Source organism: Python bivittatus, unplaced genomic scaffold (genome assembly GCF_059951505.1).
Source record: "Python bivittatus isolate LINGU-HERP-01145 unplaced genomic scaffold, Pbiv_v1 ctg000080_np1212, whole genome shotgun sequence".
In the NCBI taxonomy this organism is placed as follows: domain Eukaryota; kingdom Metazoa; phylum Chordata; class Lepidosauria; order Squamata; family Pythonidae; genus Python; species Python bivittatus.
The window spans coordinates 62,970,881-62,991,001 of NW_028277035.1; the positions used below are offsets into that span (position 1 = coordinate 62,970,881).

A 20,121-nucleotide genomic window follows, 5' to 3' on the forward strand; every position below is an offset into this window, starting at 1 on the left:
TTTCTACCACACTTTTCCCTTCCACATAACCTTCTATTGATGTTCTTTGATACAGCACTTTGGGAACATCCAACCTCTTTTGCAATTACCTTTTGGGGCTTTCCCTCCTTATGGAGGGTGTCAATGATGGTTTTCTGCACAACTGTCAGGTCAGTCTTTCCCATGCTTGTGATTCCTACTGAACCAGCCTGAGAGACCATTTAAAGGCTCAGGAACCCTTTGCAGGTGTTATGGATTCATTAGCTGATTAGAGTGGGACACTTTGAGCCTAGAATATTGAACCTTTTCACACTATTCTAATTTTCTGAGATTGTGAATTTGGGGTTTTCATAAGCTGTATGTCATAATCATCACAATTATACCAAAGTAAGGCTTGACATATCTCGCTTTGCATGTAATGCGTCTATCTCATATATTGGTTTCACCTTTTGATTTGCCTTACTGACATAAATGAACATTTGCACGATATTCTAATTTTTCGAGTTTTACCTGTATACTTGTTTGGAGGGAGAGGGAAGTCATCTGTCTGTCTGTCTGTCTGTCTATAGGTCTTTTAGTTTTGTATTAGCTTTTATATATATAAACTTTAATAAAAATATTATGAAAGAATATGGCTGGTATTATAGCAGAATTTTTACCAATGTCCACCTGGACATTAGGCAACTTGGGCTTCAAAGAACAAAAGAGTTGTAATCATTATTCAAATGAGAAATCTATAATTAGCAATTAAAACAAATCTATAAAAATCAACAGAATGGATCAAACCATAATCACAGTAAAATATGTTGAACATCAAAATGGAAGAATATATAACAAATTTCTCATGTCTTTATGGTCTGATGCAAAAGTAATACTAGATCTCAGAAAAACATGTTTTATATATTCTAGCCCTTGAGTTATTTTTTTCCTTTTAGTTCCCAGTATTAGTTATGTTGTATGTAGATCATCATAAACAATGGTAAATTCAAACAAAGCTCTCATTACCATGGGTAACAAACCCAATTTAAACTATAGTTACACAAAACATTCATTTGCAGTCCTGCAGCTGATATGAAACCATTGTTGGTGCAGAAACAGAAGGAAGAAGATTGCAAGGGTAAATTTCATGAATGAGTTCTAGTTCTGCCTTAGGCACAAAGCCTGCTAAGAGATTTTGGGCCAGTTTGCTCTCTCTCAGCCTTAGAAAGAAGGCAATGGCAAACCACTTCCAAAAACGTTGCCAAGAAAACTGATGGATTTGTCCATCACCAGGAGTTGACACTGACTCGGAGGCACATATTATACCCTCAAAAATACAGTGCACAGGAAAAAAAAACCCTCTATTTTTCTTGGTGACAGAAGCAAATATAGAGATACCAATGTAGGAAATATCAAACTTTATACATCTGCACAAAACGTGATTTTCAATAGTCTGTTTGCAGACTTTTCCCATAGGGTATCATTCTTTTAATATAATTCTCTGAAAAGGAACAATACTTTCCACAATATTTGGCAAGAAAAATATACATGCATTCTTTTAAGAATATTACTGACAAGTCAATCTCTAATGCAGGATGGGAATAAAAATAAGTGTTTAATAAACCGACCAATTACAGTGGAAAAAAAGAGGGATACACTCATCAGAGAACAAAGCTCTTGATAACATTAAGGATTGGGAGCAGCAGAAATATAGGTATATAATTCAAATTCTAATTCAAAAATGACTATCCATGGCTAAACATACATACAGAAAAGTAGTTAATAAGCCAGCCCATAGGTCAAAGGCCAAAGCAGTCCAAAATCTAGGAGACATTCCAGATGGTGAAGACAAGTGAACAATAGACATAGTCCAGACAAAACTCATCATGGTCACTGCGCAAAATAATATATCTGCATGCATCATGTTACAACTAGCTATATGCCTCGGACTAATTACTGTTGAACAAGTTAGTCTATCGTACAATCCTTATTTAGATATAACATGTAGTTTTCAGCAAACTGATCTAATGTGCATTGGCAGCACCCATCATGTGTTGGGAGGCTCATGAAAGGCCAGCAGTTTCCAATACGAGCTGCAGAGCACACACTATGCGTCCAGGAAGCCCTCATCCCTCTGCTTCCTCCAGTTCTGTCACCACCCTGAATAGGGCCTCCTTCACAGCCGCCATCTTTGCCCTGGGAGCCGCTCCTGCCTCGCCTGGCAACGGAGCACACTGCGCCCCGCCGGCTCAACCCACTGTGCTTGCACAGTTTGCGGGCTATCGTTCCTCGCATTGGCAGCAGGAGACAGGGTTCCTCGGCCCATACTGCTGCCCTTTCTCCTGCCTCCTCCTCTTTTTGGAGTTGGAGTTGGAGTTCTGATCAGGTTTGTTCATATCAGTGAAAGTTTGTAACTCAAAAGTTTGTAAGTAGAGGGCTGCCTGTAGATTGATCCCAACCAAGATATGATGATGGATGGACAGCAGACCTGATGCATATTATCGGATGTAGCAGGGTTCAGTTGATGTATCCACTCAGCACTGGATGGGATTGCTACTGAGAGGCCTCTGCATAAGTTGTCAGTCCTGGGCAGCTCCTTGGTTTACTGGAAAGCACTAGGAAATGAAGCAGCTGGAAAGACATCTAGAATTATGGTAAAGGGGAGTTCAAAATCTTTCTCTGTAACTGGTTCCAAAGTTACAGAAAACTATTCTTACCATTAAGAAGTTTTTACTAACTTTCAAACAAAGTAACTTAAGGCCATTATTGTATGCCTTGCATTTTGCACATACAGAAGAGGTCTTTATGTTCTATATGAATCTCTTTGTGTACTTAAAAATTCTATTATATCCTTCTTGTTGTCTTTTCTTTTCAAACCTAAACATACCACAATTATTCAAGTTGTGCTGCCTTTCTGAAGGCTCTCCAAAGTCAACACTGCTTTACGAAGTCACCGCAGTTTTCCGAAGGATCAGGAGCCACATGTAGGAAAAGTTCACTGGAGAAGCTGGGTCTGAAAAGGAGGCAGGAAGGGCAGTGAGGTGCTTCTGCTTCAGCCATGGGGGCTGGGTGCAAAAGATTGGTTCGGGAAACTGGGAGAAAAGGCATCTGGGTGAACAAATGCTTCCTGGGGCAGCTGGGCTGGGGCAGCTGTAGCTTCCTGTGGCGGCTTCACACGGCTGGGCTGGGGCAGCTGTGCGGTTCTGGGGCTGCTCACCGCCCCTCAAGGCAGGGTGCAGGGCACCCAAAAGGGCAGAAATGGAGAGGAGATGGGTGGGTGGGGGGAGTTGAAGCACCCCTGTGGTCCTAAGTGGAAATTGTGATCATGTGACTGGGGGGGTGCTGGGACTGCTGTAACATCGGGCATGGGTTGTAAGTCCCTTCAGCACTGTCATAACTTTGAACTGTCACTGAATGAATGGTCATAAGTTGAGAACTACCTGTATTTAGTTCTCCACATCATCACCATTTGCTACATACTTCTGCCAATGACAGACAAGCTTTCTAAAGCCATCGTGAAAGAACTCCATGCTTTGTCTCTTCAATCAAGTCCTGACAGTCCTTTCCATCTCTTTATTTGAATCAAACAGATGCCCATGAAGGTATTCCTTTAATTTTTGGGAAAAGTGGAAGTTGCATAGTGCCAAGTCTGGATTGAATGGTGGATGGTAAGATAGTGAGATTCAATTTTAGAATTGGCCCTTGGTGGCTCATAAAGCTTAATGTTATCATGTTGAAGAAACTTTTCCTCCTTGTGCTTCCAAACTCTGCTTAATTATTGTTTCATAGTTTTTAGTGTTGCAATGTACTACTCTAAATCAATAATGGTCCTGGTTCAAAGAAATCCAGGTGAATAATACCATCTGCATCCCAAAAAACTGTAAACATGAATTTTCCTGGTTTGGGTTTTGATCCCCCGCCCCAAGAGTTGGGTTTTGGGTTTTAATCCCCACCAAGAGTTGGGTTTGGGGTTTTGTTCCCCCACAAAAAGCTTGGGTTTTGATCCCCCCCACCCCCAGAAGTGAAGCTTTGTGATGATATTCCATGGACTGATTCTTCATTTCTGGGTCATAATGATTGCTCCATGTTTCATCGGCTGTCATGTTGCTTAAAGCATAGTGATGTACTCATTTTAGGCTTCCATTTTACAAACAATAGCAACACAAGCTTTTATCACAGCAATTTCCTGCCAACTGAAGTGAAAGAACATGCTAAAGAACACATCAGAATTTCTAGTATGGTGGAGTCCTTGGTGCTCTTTGAGCGTGGTGGTTTGATTGCAGATGTTTCATTGCCCAACTAGGTAACATCATCAGTGCAGTACTAGAGTATCTAGTATGTTAGTATTGCCATCTGTTGCCAATTTATAACATTGGAAACATTTTTCATTGACCCCACTGGGCAAATTTGTTCCAGGCTTTTAAGATTTCCCAATTGGGACCCAGTCAAGGATAGCTGATCCTCTTGTGCTTCCTGCCACCTATTAAAGGAGAAAATTGTCATCAAGAGAGTTCAGGAGGACCATACTAAGAGGAGTAATAGCCAAGAAAAAAATGATAAAGCATCCTAACTTTCTTTGTCTGTAGGGCTATGTATCTCTAATAGGGCTGTAAGTCTGGGGAATATAATTATGAAAAAATGCTTTGGAACTTGCACAAGCACTGCATCTTTGCTGGGTATTAAAGCAGCCCAATTTGTTTCATGCTTCTACATGACTTTTAACATTGCAACTACTTTTTCAGGCTGTCATGGAATCCTGAAAAAAGTCAGACTGCTTTAATGAATGGCAGAGGGGTGCTATACTCATAGCTGCACAAGCTCTGAGGCACTTTTTCAAAGTACAGTGGTACCTCGGGTCACGAACGCTTCTGTTCACAACCAATTCGGGTCACGAACAGCACTGTTCGCAAAATTTTGCTTCCGTTCGCGAATGCCAGATCGAGTGACGAACAGGATCCGCGGCCATTTTCCCTCCCATGACACGTGGTCGTGGCTTCCTATAGGGAGGGGGACTCTCCCTCCATGCAATAACCACCTCCCCACCTGCCTTCCTATCCTCCACGCCAGAAGTTGCGTTGAGCAAGGTTAGCGTTCTCTCTCTTCGTACTGTACTTTGTGTCATATTTTTGTGGTTTTAAAAAAAATACATATGGTTCAGAACGGATTAACTGTAATTACATTGAACCTTATGGGAAAATTTGATTTGGATCGCAACCAAAATCGGTTGGCGACCAAATTCGGAGGGGTCAGAACGGATTAACCGTATTTACATTGAACCTTATGGGAAAATTTGATTCGGGTCGCGACCAATTTGGGTCGCGACCAGAGTCGCAGAACGAATTAAGTTTGTGAACTGAGGTACAACTGTATATTGGGCTTTGATACTAATACTAATAGCTACTGGGCTGTACCAGCTTAATAGATCTTGTCAGGTTTCAGCTTGAGTATTAGGTCCTTAGCTATAAGATGGCAGTAATAATAATGATCAGGCTTCTCCCAGCAAACTGGACTGGAACCAATTTCACAGGTACCCAAGAATGCAGGAGCTTCTGAGAGCTCCTATGAAGCCATTATGAAAGAGTTCCACAGTCTGTGGTGTATCAAATGTGAGTTGTATGTATAGTGAAATCAGTGATCAAATTCTTGCACCTCTTTTTCCCATTCAAGTTATGCAGTGGACTGGAAGGTCCTCTGTTTTGGGTGGGAGGTCCTGTTCCCATCTGCCTCTTGTTTTGGTAACAGACAGATCTGATATTAGATTGTTTTCTTCTAACTCTGAGAGCTACCTCTCCCAATTGCCTTCCCTCACAATTGTTTTGAGGAAAAGTAAATATGGACTGTAACACATGTTGTATGCTAATACTTCTAGGTGAATTACTCATGATGCTAACAATAGCTCCCTTGAGAAGCTATAGAAAAATCACCCACACTCACAAACACATGTGTGCGCATGTACACACACACACACACACACACATGCATACATACACACACATTACATTACACTGGATGCTGATAGGTTCCTTGAGATAGTTTATAAATTTAGGATACTTACATTACAATCAAAATACGAAATATTTTAAGTAGTTGAATATTCCCTTTTGTTCAGGATACTCAAGACAGGTCCTTTCTACCCTAAATTATTAGTGAATATGAACCAAAGTGTCTTTATTCTGAAAACTATTTATTTATTTGAGTTTTTTGTATGCCACCTACTTGAATGGCTCTAGGGGTTGTAAAGTATAGCCATCTCACACATCTTTACTGATTAATTTAAAATGACCAAGGAGGTTTTAGATGCTGATCTATTAAAAAAAACAACAAACAACAAACATAAGCTTTTGTTTAACATTATAAGAGGCATGTACTATCTCAAATTAAATAGATGAGCCTGGTTAGTCTTCTGGAATTTGGACAAAAACGTTCTCTACAGAAGGCATTTCTGAGGAGAAAATGGCAGCTGCACCCTGTGTTTGCTGCTGCAGGAGCTTTGTCCCAGTGTTGCTTTTCTGTGAATGATATTTGTGCTTTCCGAATGACTGCTACAATTATGCCACTAGTTTCAGCGTGAAAGTGAAAGAAAGCGACAGCTGCACAAGGTTGTAAGGGGGTCTTAATTTCCAATTTAAATAGCCCTGTTTAGCTCCAGACGGCCTGAAAAGCTTCACAATGGAGATTAGCGGTAGAGGTGGTCAGTGCTTAATTATTCTTGCTTTTGCTGTCTTTTCCCTTCTGTTTTGTTACCTCATACAAAACCGAATGGTATCCTTGCACTGAGAGGTGCACATTTCTTTCAGATGGATGTGGGGCCTGATTCTGAAGGCAAGAGAGCCTGTCTAACAAGGGAGGAGAGATTCTGTCAGGTATCGGGTAGGCAGATAGTACATGTAATCCTGCAGCTGTTGTCCTCTGCTTGCCTGTTCTGCTTCCTCACAGGGATCACTACCATTTATCCAGCCATTAATCCTCTTGGTTTCTTTGCCATGACTACAGACAAGACAGTATTCACCAGCATGTCAAAATACCTTGATAGAACATTGACAGTTCTTTCTTCTTTGAACCTAAGGAGGTTCCGAACCACTTATTGTAATCAGTCCCCAACTGAAGAGATACATTTCTACTATAATATCAATATTTGGTTAGATTTCTCCCTCCCATTCCACCCTTGCTAAATTCCCTTTTCCATTGTTGCCCCAGAAAGCCAACTCTCCTGTATCACTTGATTACTGAATCCTAATTGATTACTGATTTGGTTCTTCTTCAGCCACTGGAAGAATTGTATGTTTTATAAACACAAAATGAAAGAGCCTTTATGATAAACTGGAGCATTCTGGGCATCATCCTTTGACTGTGAATAAGTGATTAACCCTGAAGTACAGGGTGCTTTGATTTGCCTAATATAGGTGGGAGTCAATGGTAAGTCATGGATTCAGACAAAAATTCTCCAATAATTTGAACCCTGTAATTAAAATTGCTTCTCAACTTACTAAACAAAAAACAAAAAAACCACTTCCCGCATAATTTGTGCACTTAGTTCTGTGTGTGTGTGTCCATAATATGAAAAAACCATATTGCCTACTCTGTGATTAACTGGAGGGTTTCAGGGCGAGCTAATTCTATCTTGAGGGAGTTAGATTGACGGCAGGGAAAGTCTGGGCAAGGGAGGCATAATCAAATGACAACTGCAAAGCTTTCTTATATACAGGCAGCTCTTAGGTAGGCGTTAAGATCAGTATTGTTGTTACCCTCCTGCCCTTCCTTTCCCAAGAGTTTCTGACTGGACTCTAAAGACCCACACCTGATTTTGCACTTTCAGATTTCTGAGAAACTTGAGAGATTGTGGTTTTGCCACTGCCTAATCGTCCAAGTAAGAGGTCTGCATCCCAGGAGGGCCTGATTAAGGTACTAGTCATGGCTTCCTCGAGGAAGAAGCACAGCCTTCATTGGAATTCTCTGTGGCATTTCAGCATTTCAAGATTGCTCAGTATGAGGCAGGACTACTTTCAATTTTCTACCTTATTGCGAAAACTGTAGCTACTTATTATTTGGGATACTTAAAATACGTCTGATATTAAAAGTTTTCTTTTTCTTTCCCAGATGGAAGTTTTATTCCTAACATCTGCTTACAGGAAGAATATAATAAGCCTGTCTATCCATTGGTGAAAGCAGTACATTGCCACTTCACATTTTGTTTATACAGTCTTCAGTCTTGTGCAAAAATCTAATGATATTTGACCTGATGTCCAGAATTGAGAACATATTTATACATGTTATCAATTATATTTTAAACATAAATGTATGTCCATATAATATTATACTAGTACAGGTAGTCCTCGATTAACAATGGTAATTGGGACTGGAAACTCCATTACTAAGCAACACAGTCATGAAGCACAATGACGTGACCACACTGACTTATACTGTCAGATATGGCACTTCCAGCTGCAGTCATTAGGTGAATCCTGTACAGTCGTTAGGTGTGACATCATGTGATTGTCATTTGCAACCTCCTGCCAGCTTTCCCATTGACATTGCTTGTTGGAAGCCAGCAGTGAAGGTCGCAAATCATTTGACCGCAGGATGCTGCAGCTGTCATAATTGCAAGCCGGTTGCCAAGTGCCCCAATCGCAATCCCGTGACCATGATCATATGACTCCTCATTCACCACCATCATAACTTCAAATGGTCGCTGAACAAATGGTTGCTAACTGAGGTCTACTTGTATTTAAAAAGGCTATCACTTAATAGAAAATTAACTTAGAACAAGGTTGGGAAATGATCCAGAGTACAGCTTCTGAAATTCTTTCTGACCTCTTTACCAGCAATGGCCATAGAACGAGTCTGTATTTTCTTTTGTGCAATGACATATTTTCGGTGTGTGTATGTCTATGCATGTGCGCACTTTCACCTCAGGAACTAATTGGGGTTTATGCATATATGTTGCCTGTGTGTATGTGTGATGTGATGGTTTAATTCTGTGATGGTCTAATCGGGGTGGATGTGTTGCCTCTGTGTGTGTGTTTCTGCACTCCCTCTTATGTCTATGTGCTTAAGTATGCAACAGGAAGTAAATGGCTCTACTCTGGTCACGTAACCGGGGGCGGGGAGCTTAGAATGGAGCAGTCCTCAGCATTCTGAGCTGCAGCCCAATTGCTTCTCCTATAGGGATATATTGGGCATTTTTCTGGTAGATCTTGGCTGGATCCAGCTCATTTTTTCTAACATTCTATTTGGTTAGACAGAGTAAAAAGAACTCAAAATCTATAACATGATTACAGTCCTCTGCAGGTCTCATTTTCAGAGCTGATTCTTGGAGTTACTAGTATATTGTGGAGAACAGATGTGCGGAACTCTTCCTCTTTGAAGGCTACAGGTTCACTGAACTGACTGTGTGCTTCAGAACTTTACTTGAGGACATTTTCATAAAAGTCGATTCTGTTCCTTGATTTCACCTTCTCCTTTGGTCAGGATCATTTAGCTACTATGAGTCAGTACAGTTCCTTAGAAGCCACTGATCCTAAAGGCAATTTGGTAAGGGTGCAGAAAGGATGTTGTGTCATTACCAGTAGTTTTTGACTTGCTATTTGGGAAAGAGGGTTTAAAAGAATCCTGTCTTGGGCTGACTTGCAAAAATCCACAAATTACTGTGGTCAAAATGTAATCCTAATCCAATAGCGTGTAGTTCATTCGTAATGAGCACTAAAAGCCAAGATGATGACCAAAAGTCCAAATCAAAGGGATTCAACAAAAAAGAATAGTCTAGAGGCAACAATGGGTCAAATCATTTAGAAGCCAAAGCCTGATTAGGGATTAAGGCATGAACATTCTAAAACATGATTGGTGCAGATATTGGTTCAACATTTCTCTGTTTCTAAGATACTACTTTATGTAGGAAGTGCTGATTAGTCTTAATTTGGAGAGGGTGTCTTCATCTATACAGCTTTTCTCCTTTGCCTTTCTATCTATTAAACTTAATTAAGTGGTGACTTTGTTTCCAGTGGCTTGGTGGGTGGAAATCCATGTGTGAATTAGAATTAGGGGAATGTGGTCCCAGGAGTCATGGTTGTAACTTCCCATTCTGACCTAGTTTGAGAGGGTTCTGTGGATTATAATTATCCTCTGACAATGAATCATCTGAAGGGCCGTAACAGGTAGATAAGGAGGCAAATTATTCACACTTTAAGGAACTATCTAAAATGCACTATTAAGAAATTGAGAAAATTACTCAAATATTCCATCCTATGCTCCCATTGGAATATCCCTATCTGTCCCATATGCTATCTGGAGAGGTATAGTTCCCCAGAGCAGAATATCCTTAGCTGTTGTCAGACCTTCAAGGTAGGGACAGTTGGGAAACAGGAGTTGCTAATAGCCTTGAAATGCATTTTAATGCAATTAGAATATTGTAACAGAACCTTGAAAGTATTGTCGAAGGCTTTCACGGCCGGCATACGATGGCTGGTGTGGGTCTTCCGGGCTGTGTGGCCGTGGTCTTGAAGTCTTGTTTCCTAACGTTTCGCCAGCACCTGTGACCGGCATCTTCAGAGTACAGGAGCAGTTCTCTCTGTGCCCAGGGTGAAGTGACCCTTCTGTGGGTATTTATAGAGATCTGGGGGGTGGGGTGGGGGGGGTTGGGTTACTGAGTGGCTGCTTGTTTTGGAGTCAGCATCTGTGTGTATTTTCCTGGGGATTAGGCAGGGTTTTTTCTTCTACTGAATTGTTAACGAGGGGCTGCTGGGGGTGATTAGCAAGTTCATTGTGTGAACTGTTCACATGTCCTGGTGGTTGAGCTGAGTTCGTTGACCTTTTGCAGGCTGTATTTTTCAGGACTGGTAGCCAGGTTTTGTTGATTTTTAGACTCTCCTCTTTTTTATTGAAACTGTGCTGGTGTTTGTGAATCCCAATGGCTTCCCGGTATAGCCTGGTATAGTGGCTGTTGGTGTTGTCCAGTATCTCTGTGTTTTCAAATAGGATTTTGTGTCCAGTGTGCTTGAGAGCATGTTCAGCTACTGCAGATTTTTCTGGTTGCTGTAGTCTGCAGTGTCTTTCGTGTTCTTTTATCCTGGTATGGATACTGCATTTTGTGGTCCCGATGTATACTTGTCCGCAACTGCATGGTATGCGGTATACTCCTGCAGAGGTGAGGGGATCCCTTTTGTCTTTTGCTGATTTTAGCACTTCTTGTACTTTTCTGGTGGGTCTGAAGATTGTTTGGAAATTGTGTTTTTCCATCAGTTTTCCCATGCGGTCTGTGACCCCTTTGATATAGGGCAGAAATACTTTATTGGTGGGTGGCTGTTTTTCTTCTTCAGTCGCATGTTGCTTTCTTGGTTTGATGGCTCTTTTTATTTCATTCTTGGAGTAGCCATTCGCTTGTAGGACCCAATTAAGGTGGTTAAGTTCAGAGTTTAGGAATTGGGTTTTGCAGATCCGATTGGCACGATCCATGAGGGTTTTGATAATGCCTCTTTTCTGACGTGGGTGGTGGTTGGAGTTTTTGTGTAGGTACCGGTCTGTGTGGGTGGGTTTTCTGTAGACTTTGTGTCCTAATTTGAGGTCTGGTTTGCGTATGACCAACGTGTCTAGAAATGGAATTTGGCCATCCACTTCTTTTTCCATGGTGAATTGTATATTGGGGTGGATGCTGTTTAGGTGGTTCAGGAACTTCTGTAGGTCTTCTTCATCCTGACTCCAAATTGCGAAGGTGTCATCCACAAATCGGAACCAGACTGTTGGGGTAACGGGTGCGATTTCTAAAGCCCGTTTTTCAAAATGTTCCATGTAGAAATTTGCTACGACTGGGCTCAGGGGGCTTCCCATGGCGACACCGTCCATCTGTTCATAGTACTCATTGTCCCATAGGAAGTAACTGGTTGTTAGGCAGTGCTGAAATAAGGCTGTGATGTCTTCTGGAAAGATCTGTTTGATGAGTGCCAGGATGTCCCTCACTGGTACCTTAGTGATTCCTGTGGAAGATATCATCGCCAATGTGGAATCAGCCATCCGCCACTGCCCTGAAGAGGAAGCAGAGGAAATAAGGGGTGAGATAGCAAGGATCCTACGGAGAGCAAAGCCCCCCACCAGCAACATAACGAGGAAAGAGAGAAATGCCATAGAAACCCTCAATTTGGACCCCGATATCATCATCCTGCCGGCTGACAAGGGCAACGCCACGGTAATTATGAAAACAGATGAATACAAAGACAAAGTTAGAGAACTACTAGACCCCACCACATACAGAAAACTAAAACGGGATCCGACCAGCAAAATCATGAAGCAAACCAACACCCTGACTAGGAACTCCTCCCTTCACCCCAACGCAAAGGGACACCCTGGCACTCATCAATTTGGAGTCAGGATGAAGAAGACCTACAGAAGTTCCTGAACCACCTAAACAGCATCCACCCCAATATACAATTCACCATGGAAAAAGAAGTGGATGGCCAAATTCCATTTCTAGACACGTTGGTCATACGCAAACCAGACCTCAAATTAGGACACAAAGTCTACAGAAAACCCACCCACACAGACCGGTACCTACACAAAAACTCCAACCACCACCCACGTCAGAAAAGAGGCATTATCAAAACCCTCATGGATCGTGCCAATCGGATCTGCAAAACCCAATTCCTAAACTCTGAACTTAACCACCTTAATTGGGTCCTACAAGCGAATGGCTACTCCAAGAATGAAATAAAAAGAGCCATCAAACCAAGAAAGCAACATGCGACTGAAGAAGAAAAACAGCCACCCACCAATAAAGTATTTCTGCCCTATATCAAAGGGGTCACAGACCGCATGGGAAAACTGATGGAAAAACACAATTTCCAAACAATCTTCAGACCCACCAGAAAAGTACAAGAAGTGCTAAAATCAGCAAAAGACAAAAGGGATCCCCTCACCTCTGCAGGAGTATACCGCATACCATGCAGTTGCGGACAAGTATACATCGGGACCACAAAATGCAGTATCCATACCAGGATAAAAGAACACGAAAGACACTGCAGACTACAGCAACCAGAAAAATCTGCAGTAGCTGAACATGCTCTCAAGCACACTGGACACAAAATCCTATTTGAAAACACAGAGATACTGGACAACACCAACAGCCACTATACCAGGCTATACCGGGAAGCCATTGGGATTCACAAACACCAGCACAGTTTCAATAAAAAAGAGGAGAGTCTAAAAATCAACAAAACCTGGCTACCAGTCCTGAAAAATACAGCCTGCAAAAGGTCAACGAACTCAGCTCAACCACCAGGACATGTGAACAGTTCACACAATGAACTTGCTAATCACCCCCAGCAGCCCCTCGTTAACAATTCAGTAGAAGAAAAAACCCTGCCTAATCCCCAGGAAAATACACACAGATGCTGACTCCAAAACAAGCAGCCACTCAGTAACCCAACCCCCCCCCCCCGATCTCTATAAATACCCACAGAAGGGTCACTTCACCCTGGGCACAGAGAGAACTGCTCCTGTCTGTGCTCCTGCACTCTGAAGATGCCGGTCACAGGTGCTGGCGAAACGTTAGGAAACAAGACTTCAAGACCACGGCCACACAGCCCGGAAGACCCACACCAGCCAGAACCTTGAAAGCCTATCAGAGCTCACCTCTACTTCAACTTATACATAACACAATCAATGTGGAGTTGCTTTTTCACACTTTCTCCTTTTCCCAAACTCAGATGTCTTTTCTTTAACAGTTTAGCGTACCCTTCCTCTTTCTCTGAGCCAAAACAATATTCCCTCATAGCAGTGGAACGGTTTTCTGAAAGAAGCTGCCGAAGCATCTAGATGCTGGGAAAAACAGATTCTCCCTTTGTGCAGTGAATTCCAGATCTTACCTAGGAGTTGGAGAACACTTTCTGATTTTTTGGAGTTTGAAGGAGAGGAGAGAAAATGAAAGTACTTGGCGTGGCATTGGATGCAAGACATAAATATTTTTGTTCCACTGGAGGAGGGAAATGATTGCAGCCCACTAAGTACAGAATGATAGAACAGGGGTAGAGGAGCCAGTAACAAAACAGCAGCAAATGAAGATGGGGGTTTGACTATTATCAACTGGCAATTACTGCTATAATTTTTTATTAGTATATAATCTCTCTTGGGAAGTGCTAAATTCTTTGCCACAGTAGTTTCCTTGCAGAAGGAAGTATAGTTCAGCTTTCCTGAAGTTGAGTATAAATATTGCCCCTGGAGGTATCATAGATGAGCTGTTTCATTTCAGGCAGAATTTACTGATCCAGGGACTCAGTGTGGAGACCTTTTTTCTTGTATTTTCTTACCTATCTACCACATGACTTGCCAAATACTGTTACTCAAATTTTGTCATTTTTTAATATCCACCTCCTTTCATTCTTACCTTGTACCTTATCCCCTTCAACTGTTAATTTTTCCCCTCTGTCCTTCCTGCTGCCTCTGTAAGAGCGCCTCTATTTTCAGATTCTTTTATTGTTAATTATTATTATAATTTGCAACAATAATATTTGCCTTCAGTACTCCTCTGGCCCCTTTTCTCCCATCTCCTTACTCATTTCTACTTTGCACCCCTTTCTCTCCCCTTTCAGTTACTTGTGCCATTTTTCCTACTCAGGTTGTTCTGAGATGTATGAGATAATCAGTGCCTTGCTTTCCGCCCCCCGCCCCTCCTTAGTGCAAACAGAGAGATGCTGTTGCTAGCGTCAGTTCAGCTGAAAGGCTGTGGCACAACTAGGGGAAGGTGGAAGGCAATCAGTCAAACAAGGAATCTGGGCACTGAAGTTCACAATTTATGAAATTATATGGTGCTTAGAGTTTTTTAAAGCAGTGACAGTCTAGCCTATTTAAAACGTTTCTAATGTTTGAATACCACCTTTATTGATTTTTCATTATTTGTGTTGCACTTGGTTTTTCAGGGCAGTTAATTGTTAGATACCAATGAAAGGCACCTAGTGGAAAGTTGACTGAGAAAAGTGATGGTTAAATATGGAGTGATAGACTTTTCTGCACTTTTGACATCCTTATCTATCTAGAGTACCATACTGATTTATTCTCTTTTCTATAGTCAAAGTTTCTTCTGCAACTATTTTAAATAACATCCTTGCTTCGGGACATTCTTGTCTGCTAGCTGCATTTCTTCTTTTTATCTTTGTGATGAGGTGTGGGTTTTTGTTTTGGTCTTTTTTAGGTGGGTTAAATCCTAGCTTCGTGGCACGTTAAATCCTAGCTTCAAGTACAACATATTTGTTCTTGCTTTCCATTTCTGCTGCTGTTTTATTGCATGCCAGCTAATAGTATCTGATGAGACAGGCTCCTTCCTTTCCCTGGCAAATGTTTCATTTTGGTACTTTCAGCTCTTGCCTGTTCTTCCTTCTTTTTGTCGTATTTTTGATCCTGCAAATCTAGGTCCTATGAGAAATCAAACACTGTGAAATATGAAAATTGCTTGGGAAGTAATTGGAGAAACAGTGTGACATACGAAACCCATGGAGATAATGCTCACACCTACTTATTCACAATATTTAATTTTTAATTGCAGTTTTAATTAATGGAGTATAGGTCTTTGGGCTTTTCGGATGCAAGGAAGAGACAGCAGGGAGTTGCAGGACAGTGAAAAAAGGGTGCTGTTAAAATCTGTGAACTACACATTGTTGACATGAGTGTATGTCTATGTGTGTGTATGAAGTCTCCAAAGCAATATAAAAGTTGCCATTATGCAACAAAAAGCAGATTAAGTCCCTCAACAGCTTGCTGCCAAAATCCATTTTGAGGTGAGGGCTCATCTGTGATTTGCCAACTCCTGAGAGATTTTTGTTTTTTTAGTAAAATCTATGAAAACAATTACCTGCTGTGATTTCTTTCTACAATGTATAAAGATACAATAAAATTTCCATGTAGCAAACATGAAAGGAATATCATAAGCCTGTTTGTTGATAAATTCTGTAAAAAGAATAGAAAAATGCACAAAAATGCAAATGTTTCTGATAAGGGGCTGTAGGTAGACAAAAAAGTAAATGTTTTGCATTCAACTTCTGTTTTTCCAAGCACTGTGGAAAGAGAGTAAGTTTACACTGAAGAAGGAAACTTTGCTCAGCTACAGTGAAGAGAGTTTGAAGGAGGGAAACTGTAATTTGAGATAATGTTCATATAATCTGAAATGGGTGGGAAATTGAAAGAAGGAATGGCATTGCATTTCTTGTCTGTATTCTTGTTTTATTCTCTTTTCCCTTGAATGATTATTTAGGTTTGTATTTACCTATTTTATCTTGTCAGACCTAAGCAACAAGTTGCAAAGATTTCTCTGCATTTCATTTCTTTCTGTTGTATAGGATGGACGGACGGACAGACAGACAGACAGACAGACAGACAGACAGATAGATAGATAGATAGATAGATATAGATGTAAGTGGAAATGTCCAAAAGTGACTATTTTTAGCCCATTTAGCAATAGGGATCACAGAGGTATAAAGCATTCAGTAACATATATTTAAATGTCATTCTCATTCCTGATTCACTTTAGGTTTAACCATCAGTTACTTTATCAGCCAGTGATTGGAATATCTTGTGTGCTCTTTGTCAACTTATAACTTTATAGAAAGGCTGGAAAAGTGCTGTTTCCTTCTGATTTAAGCAGAATCTCTTGTGTGGCTTTAAGAATTGACTTTACCATGCTTGTAAAGTTGCTGTGACTGCAAATTAATTGGAATAAAATATTGTATATCATTAAAGAATCACTTGCAAGAATTGCTGTTGTTATTGCTTTTGATTTACTGACTGTGCTCTTTGACATTAACTATAAACTGACTAGTTGTATTGCACTTACCATACTGCTAGTCTCCCAAATTTGAAGCACAAGCCTTAGGAAGGCAGGACAGTTCAATCCTTCAAAAGATGTGTTTCGCAACAGATTTATACAAATCACCTCTTTCTGAGACATTAAAGCAGACAGATTTTTTTTCAGGGTTGTGCGGCTGCTTCAAAATCTGTTGACTGTTTAAATGTGTGTGAGTGCATACTCAGCCACTTAGTTTTGCATTTCCCCCCAAGAATGATGGATTTGTTGTTGTTTAGTCGTTAAGTCGTGTTTGACTCTTCGTGACCCCATGAACCATATTGCGCCAGGCCTTCCTGTCCTTCACTGCCTCCCTGAGTTTGCTCAGTTTCATGCTCATTGCTTCAGTGATGCTATCTAACCATCTCATCCTCTGCCGTCCTCTTCTCCTTTTGCCTTCAATCTTTCCCAGCATCAGGGTCTTCTCCAAGGAGATCTCTCTTCGCATTAGGTGACCAAAGTATCTGAGCTTGAGCTTCATTATCGATCCTTCCAATGAGCAATCAGGGTTGATTTCCTTTAAGATTGACTGGTTTGACCTCCTAGCAGTCCAGGGGACTCTCAAGCGTCTTCTCCAGCACCATAGTTCAAAGGCATCAATTCTTCGGCGCTCAGCCTTCTTTATGGCCCAGCTCTCACAGCCATACATTACTACTGGAAAAACCATAGCTTTGACTATGCGGATCTTTGTCGGCAAGGTGACGTCTCTGCTTTTTAATATGCTATCTAGGCTTGCCATAGCTTTCCTCCCAAGGAGCAAGCGTCTTTTAATTTCATGGCTGCAGTCTCCGTCTGCAGTGATCTTGAAGCCCAAATAAATGAAGTCTGTTACTGCTTCCATTTCTACCCCTTCTATTTGCCAGGAATTGATGGGTTCAGATGCCATGATCTTAGTTTTTTTAATGTTGAGTTTCAAGCCAGCTTTCGCACTCTCCTCTTTCACCCTCATCAAAAGGCTCTTTAGTTCTTCTTCACTTTCTGCCATTAGGGTGGTATCATCTGCATATCTGAGGTTGTTGATGATTCTCCCTGCAATCTTAATTCCGGCTTGTGATTCTTCCAGCCTGGCATTTCTCATGATGTACTCTGCATATAGGTTAAATAAGCAGGGTAACAGTATACAGCCTTGTCGTACACCTTTCCCTATTTTGAACCAATCGGTTGTTCCATGACCGGTTCTAACTGTTGCTTCTTGGCCCGCATACAGATTTCTCAGGAGACAGGTAAGGTGGTCTGGTACTCTCATCTCTTTAAGAATTTGCCACAGTTTGTTGTGATCCACACAATCAAAGGCTTTTGCATAGTCAGTGAAGCAGAAGTAGATATTTTTCTGGAACTCTCGTGCTTTCTCCATGATCCAGCGAATGTTGGCGATTTGATCTCTAGTTCCTCTGCCTCTTCGAAACCCAGCTTGTACATCCGGTAGTTCTCGGTTCATGTATTGTTGAAGCCTAGCTTGTAGGATTTTGAGCATAACCTTGCTAGCATGTGAAATGAGTGCAATTGTGCGATAGTTTGAGCATTCTTTGGCATTGCCCTTCTTTGGAATTGGAACGTAAACTGACCTTTTCCAATCCCGTGGCCACTGTTGCGTTTTCCACACTTGCTGGCATATTGAGTGCAGCACTTTAACACCATCATCTTTTAGTATTTTAAATAACTCAGCTGGAATACTGTCATCTCCACTAGCTTTGTTGTTAGCAATGCTTCCTAAGGCCCACTTGACTTCACTCTCTAGGATGTCTGGCTCAAGGTCAGTGATCACACCAGCATGGACATCAGGGACATTAAGATCTTTCTTGTATAGTTCTTCTGTGTATTCTTGCCACCTCTTCTTAATCTCTTCTGCTTCTGTTAGGTCCCTGCCTTTTTTGTCCTTTATCATGCCCATCTTTGCACTAAACGTTCCTTTCATATCTCCAATTTTCTTGTAGAGATCTCTAGTCTTCCCCATTCTATTGTTTTCCTTGATTTCTTTGCATTGTTCATTTAAGAAGGCCTTCTTATCTCTCCTTGCTATTCTCTGGAAATCTGCATTCAGTTGCTTATATCTTTCCCTTCCACCCTTGCTTTTCGCATTCCTTCTTTCCACAGCTATTTGTAAAGCCTCATCAGACAGCCATTTTGCTTTCTTGCATTTCTTTTTCTTTGGGATGGTTTTAGTTGCTGCCTCCTGTACAATGTTACAGACCTCCGTCCATAGTTCTTCAGGCACTCTGTCTACCAAATCTAATCCCCTAAATCTATTCATCACTTTCACTGTGTACTCACAAGGAATATGATCTAAGTCATACCTGAGTGGTCTAGTGGTTTTCCCTAAATTCTTCAATTTAAGCCTAAATTTTGCAGTAAGAAGCTCATGATCTGAGCCACAGTCAGCTCCTGGTCTTGTTTTTGCTGTCTGTATAGAGCTTCTCCATCTTTGGCTGCAAAGTATATAATCAATCTGGTTTCGGTATTGACCATCTGGTGATGTCCATGTGTAGAGTCGTCTCTTGTGTTGTTGGAAAAGAGTGTTTGCTATGACTAGCTTGTTCTCTTGACAGAACTCTATTAGCCTTTGCCCTGCTTCATTTTGTACTCCAAGGCCAAACTTGCCTGTTATTCCGATTACTCCTTGACTTCCTCCTTTAGCATTCCAATCCCTATGATGAAAAGGACATCTTTTTTTGGTGCTAGTTCTAGAAGGTGTTGTAGGTCTTCATAGAAGCGGTCAACCTCAGCTTCTTCAGCATCAGTGGTTGGGGCATAGACTTGGATGACTGTGATATTGAATGGTTTGCCTTGGATACGCACTGAGATCATTCTGTCGTTTTTGAGGTTGTACCCCATTACTGCCTTTCCCACTCTCTTATTAACTATGAGTGCAACTCCACTTCTTCTAAGGGTTTCTTGCCCACAGTAGTAGATATAATGGTCACCCAAATTAAATTCACCCATTCCCGTCCATTTCAGTTCACTGATTCCCAAGATGTCGACATTCAATCTTGTCATCTCATGTTTGACCACATCCAGCTTGCCTTGGTTCATAGATCTTACATTCCAGGTACCTATACAATATTGTTCTTTACAGCATTGGACCTTCTTTTCGCTTCCAGATACATCCACAGCTGAACGTCCTTTTGGCTTTGGCCCAGCCGCTTTACTCTTTTTGGAGCTACTTGGAATTGCCCTCCGCTCTTCCCCAGTAGCATATTGGACACCTTCTGACCTGAGGGGCTCATCTTCTGGCGTCATATCTTTTAGCCTTTTAACATTGTCCATGGGGTTTTCTTGGCAAGGATACTGGAGTGGGTTGCCATTTCCTTCTCCAGTGGACCACATTTTGTCAGAACTCTCTGTCATGA

General features: G+C 41.3%; 1 protein-coding gene across 3 annotated transcripts in view; it reads left to right on the forward strand.

Annotated features, from left to right (window-relative positions):
• The window catches only part of CHCHD6 (coiled-coil-helix-coiled-coil-helix domain containing 6), a 259,437-nt gene that overhangs the window by 123,020 nt on the left and 116,296 nt on the right, over positions 1–20,121 (forward strand). The gene's annotated exons all lie outside the window — the stretch shown is intronic.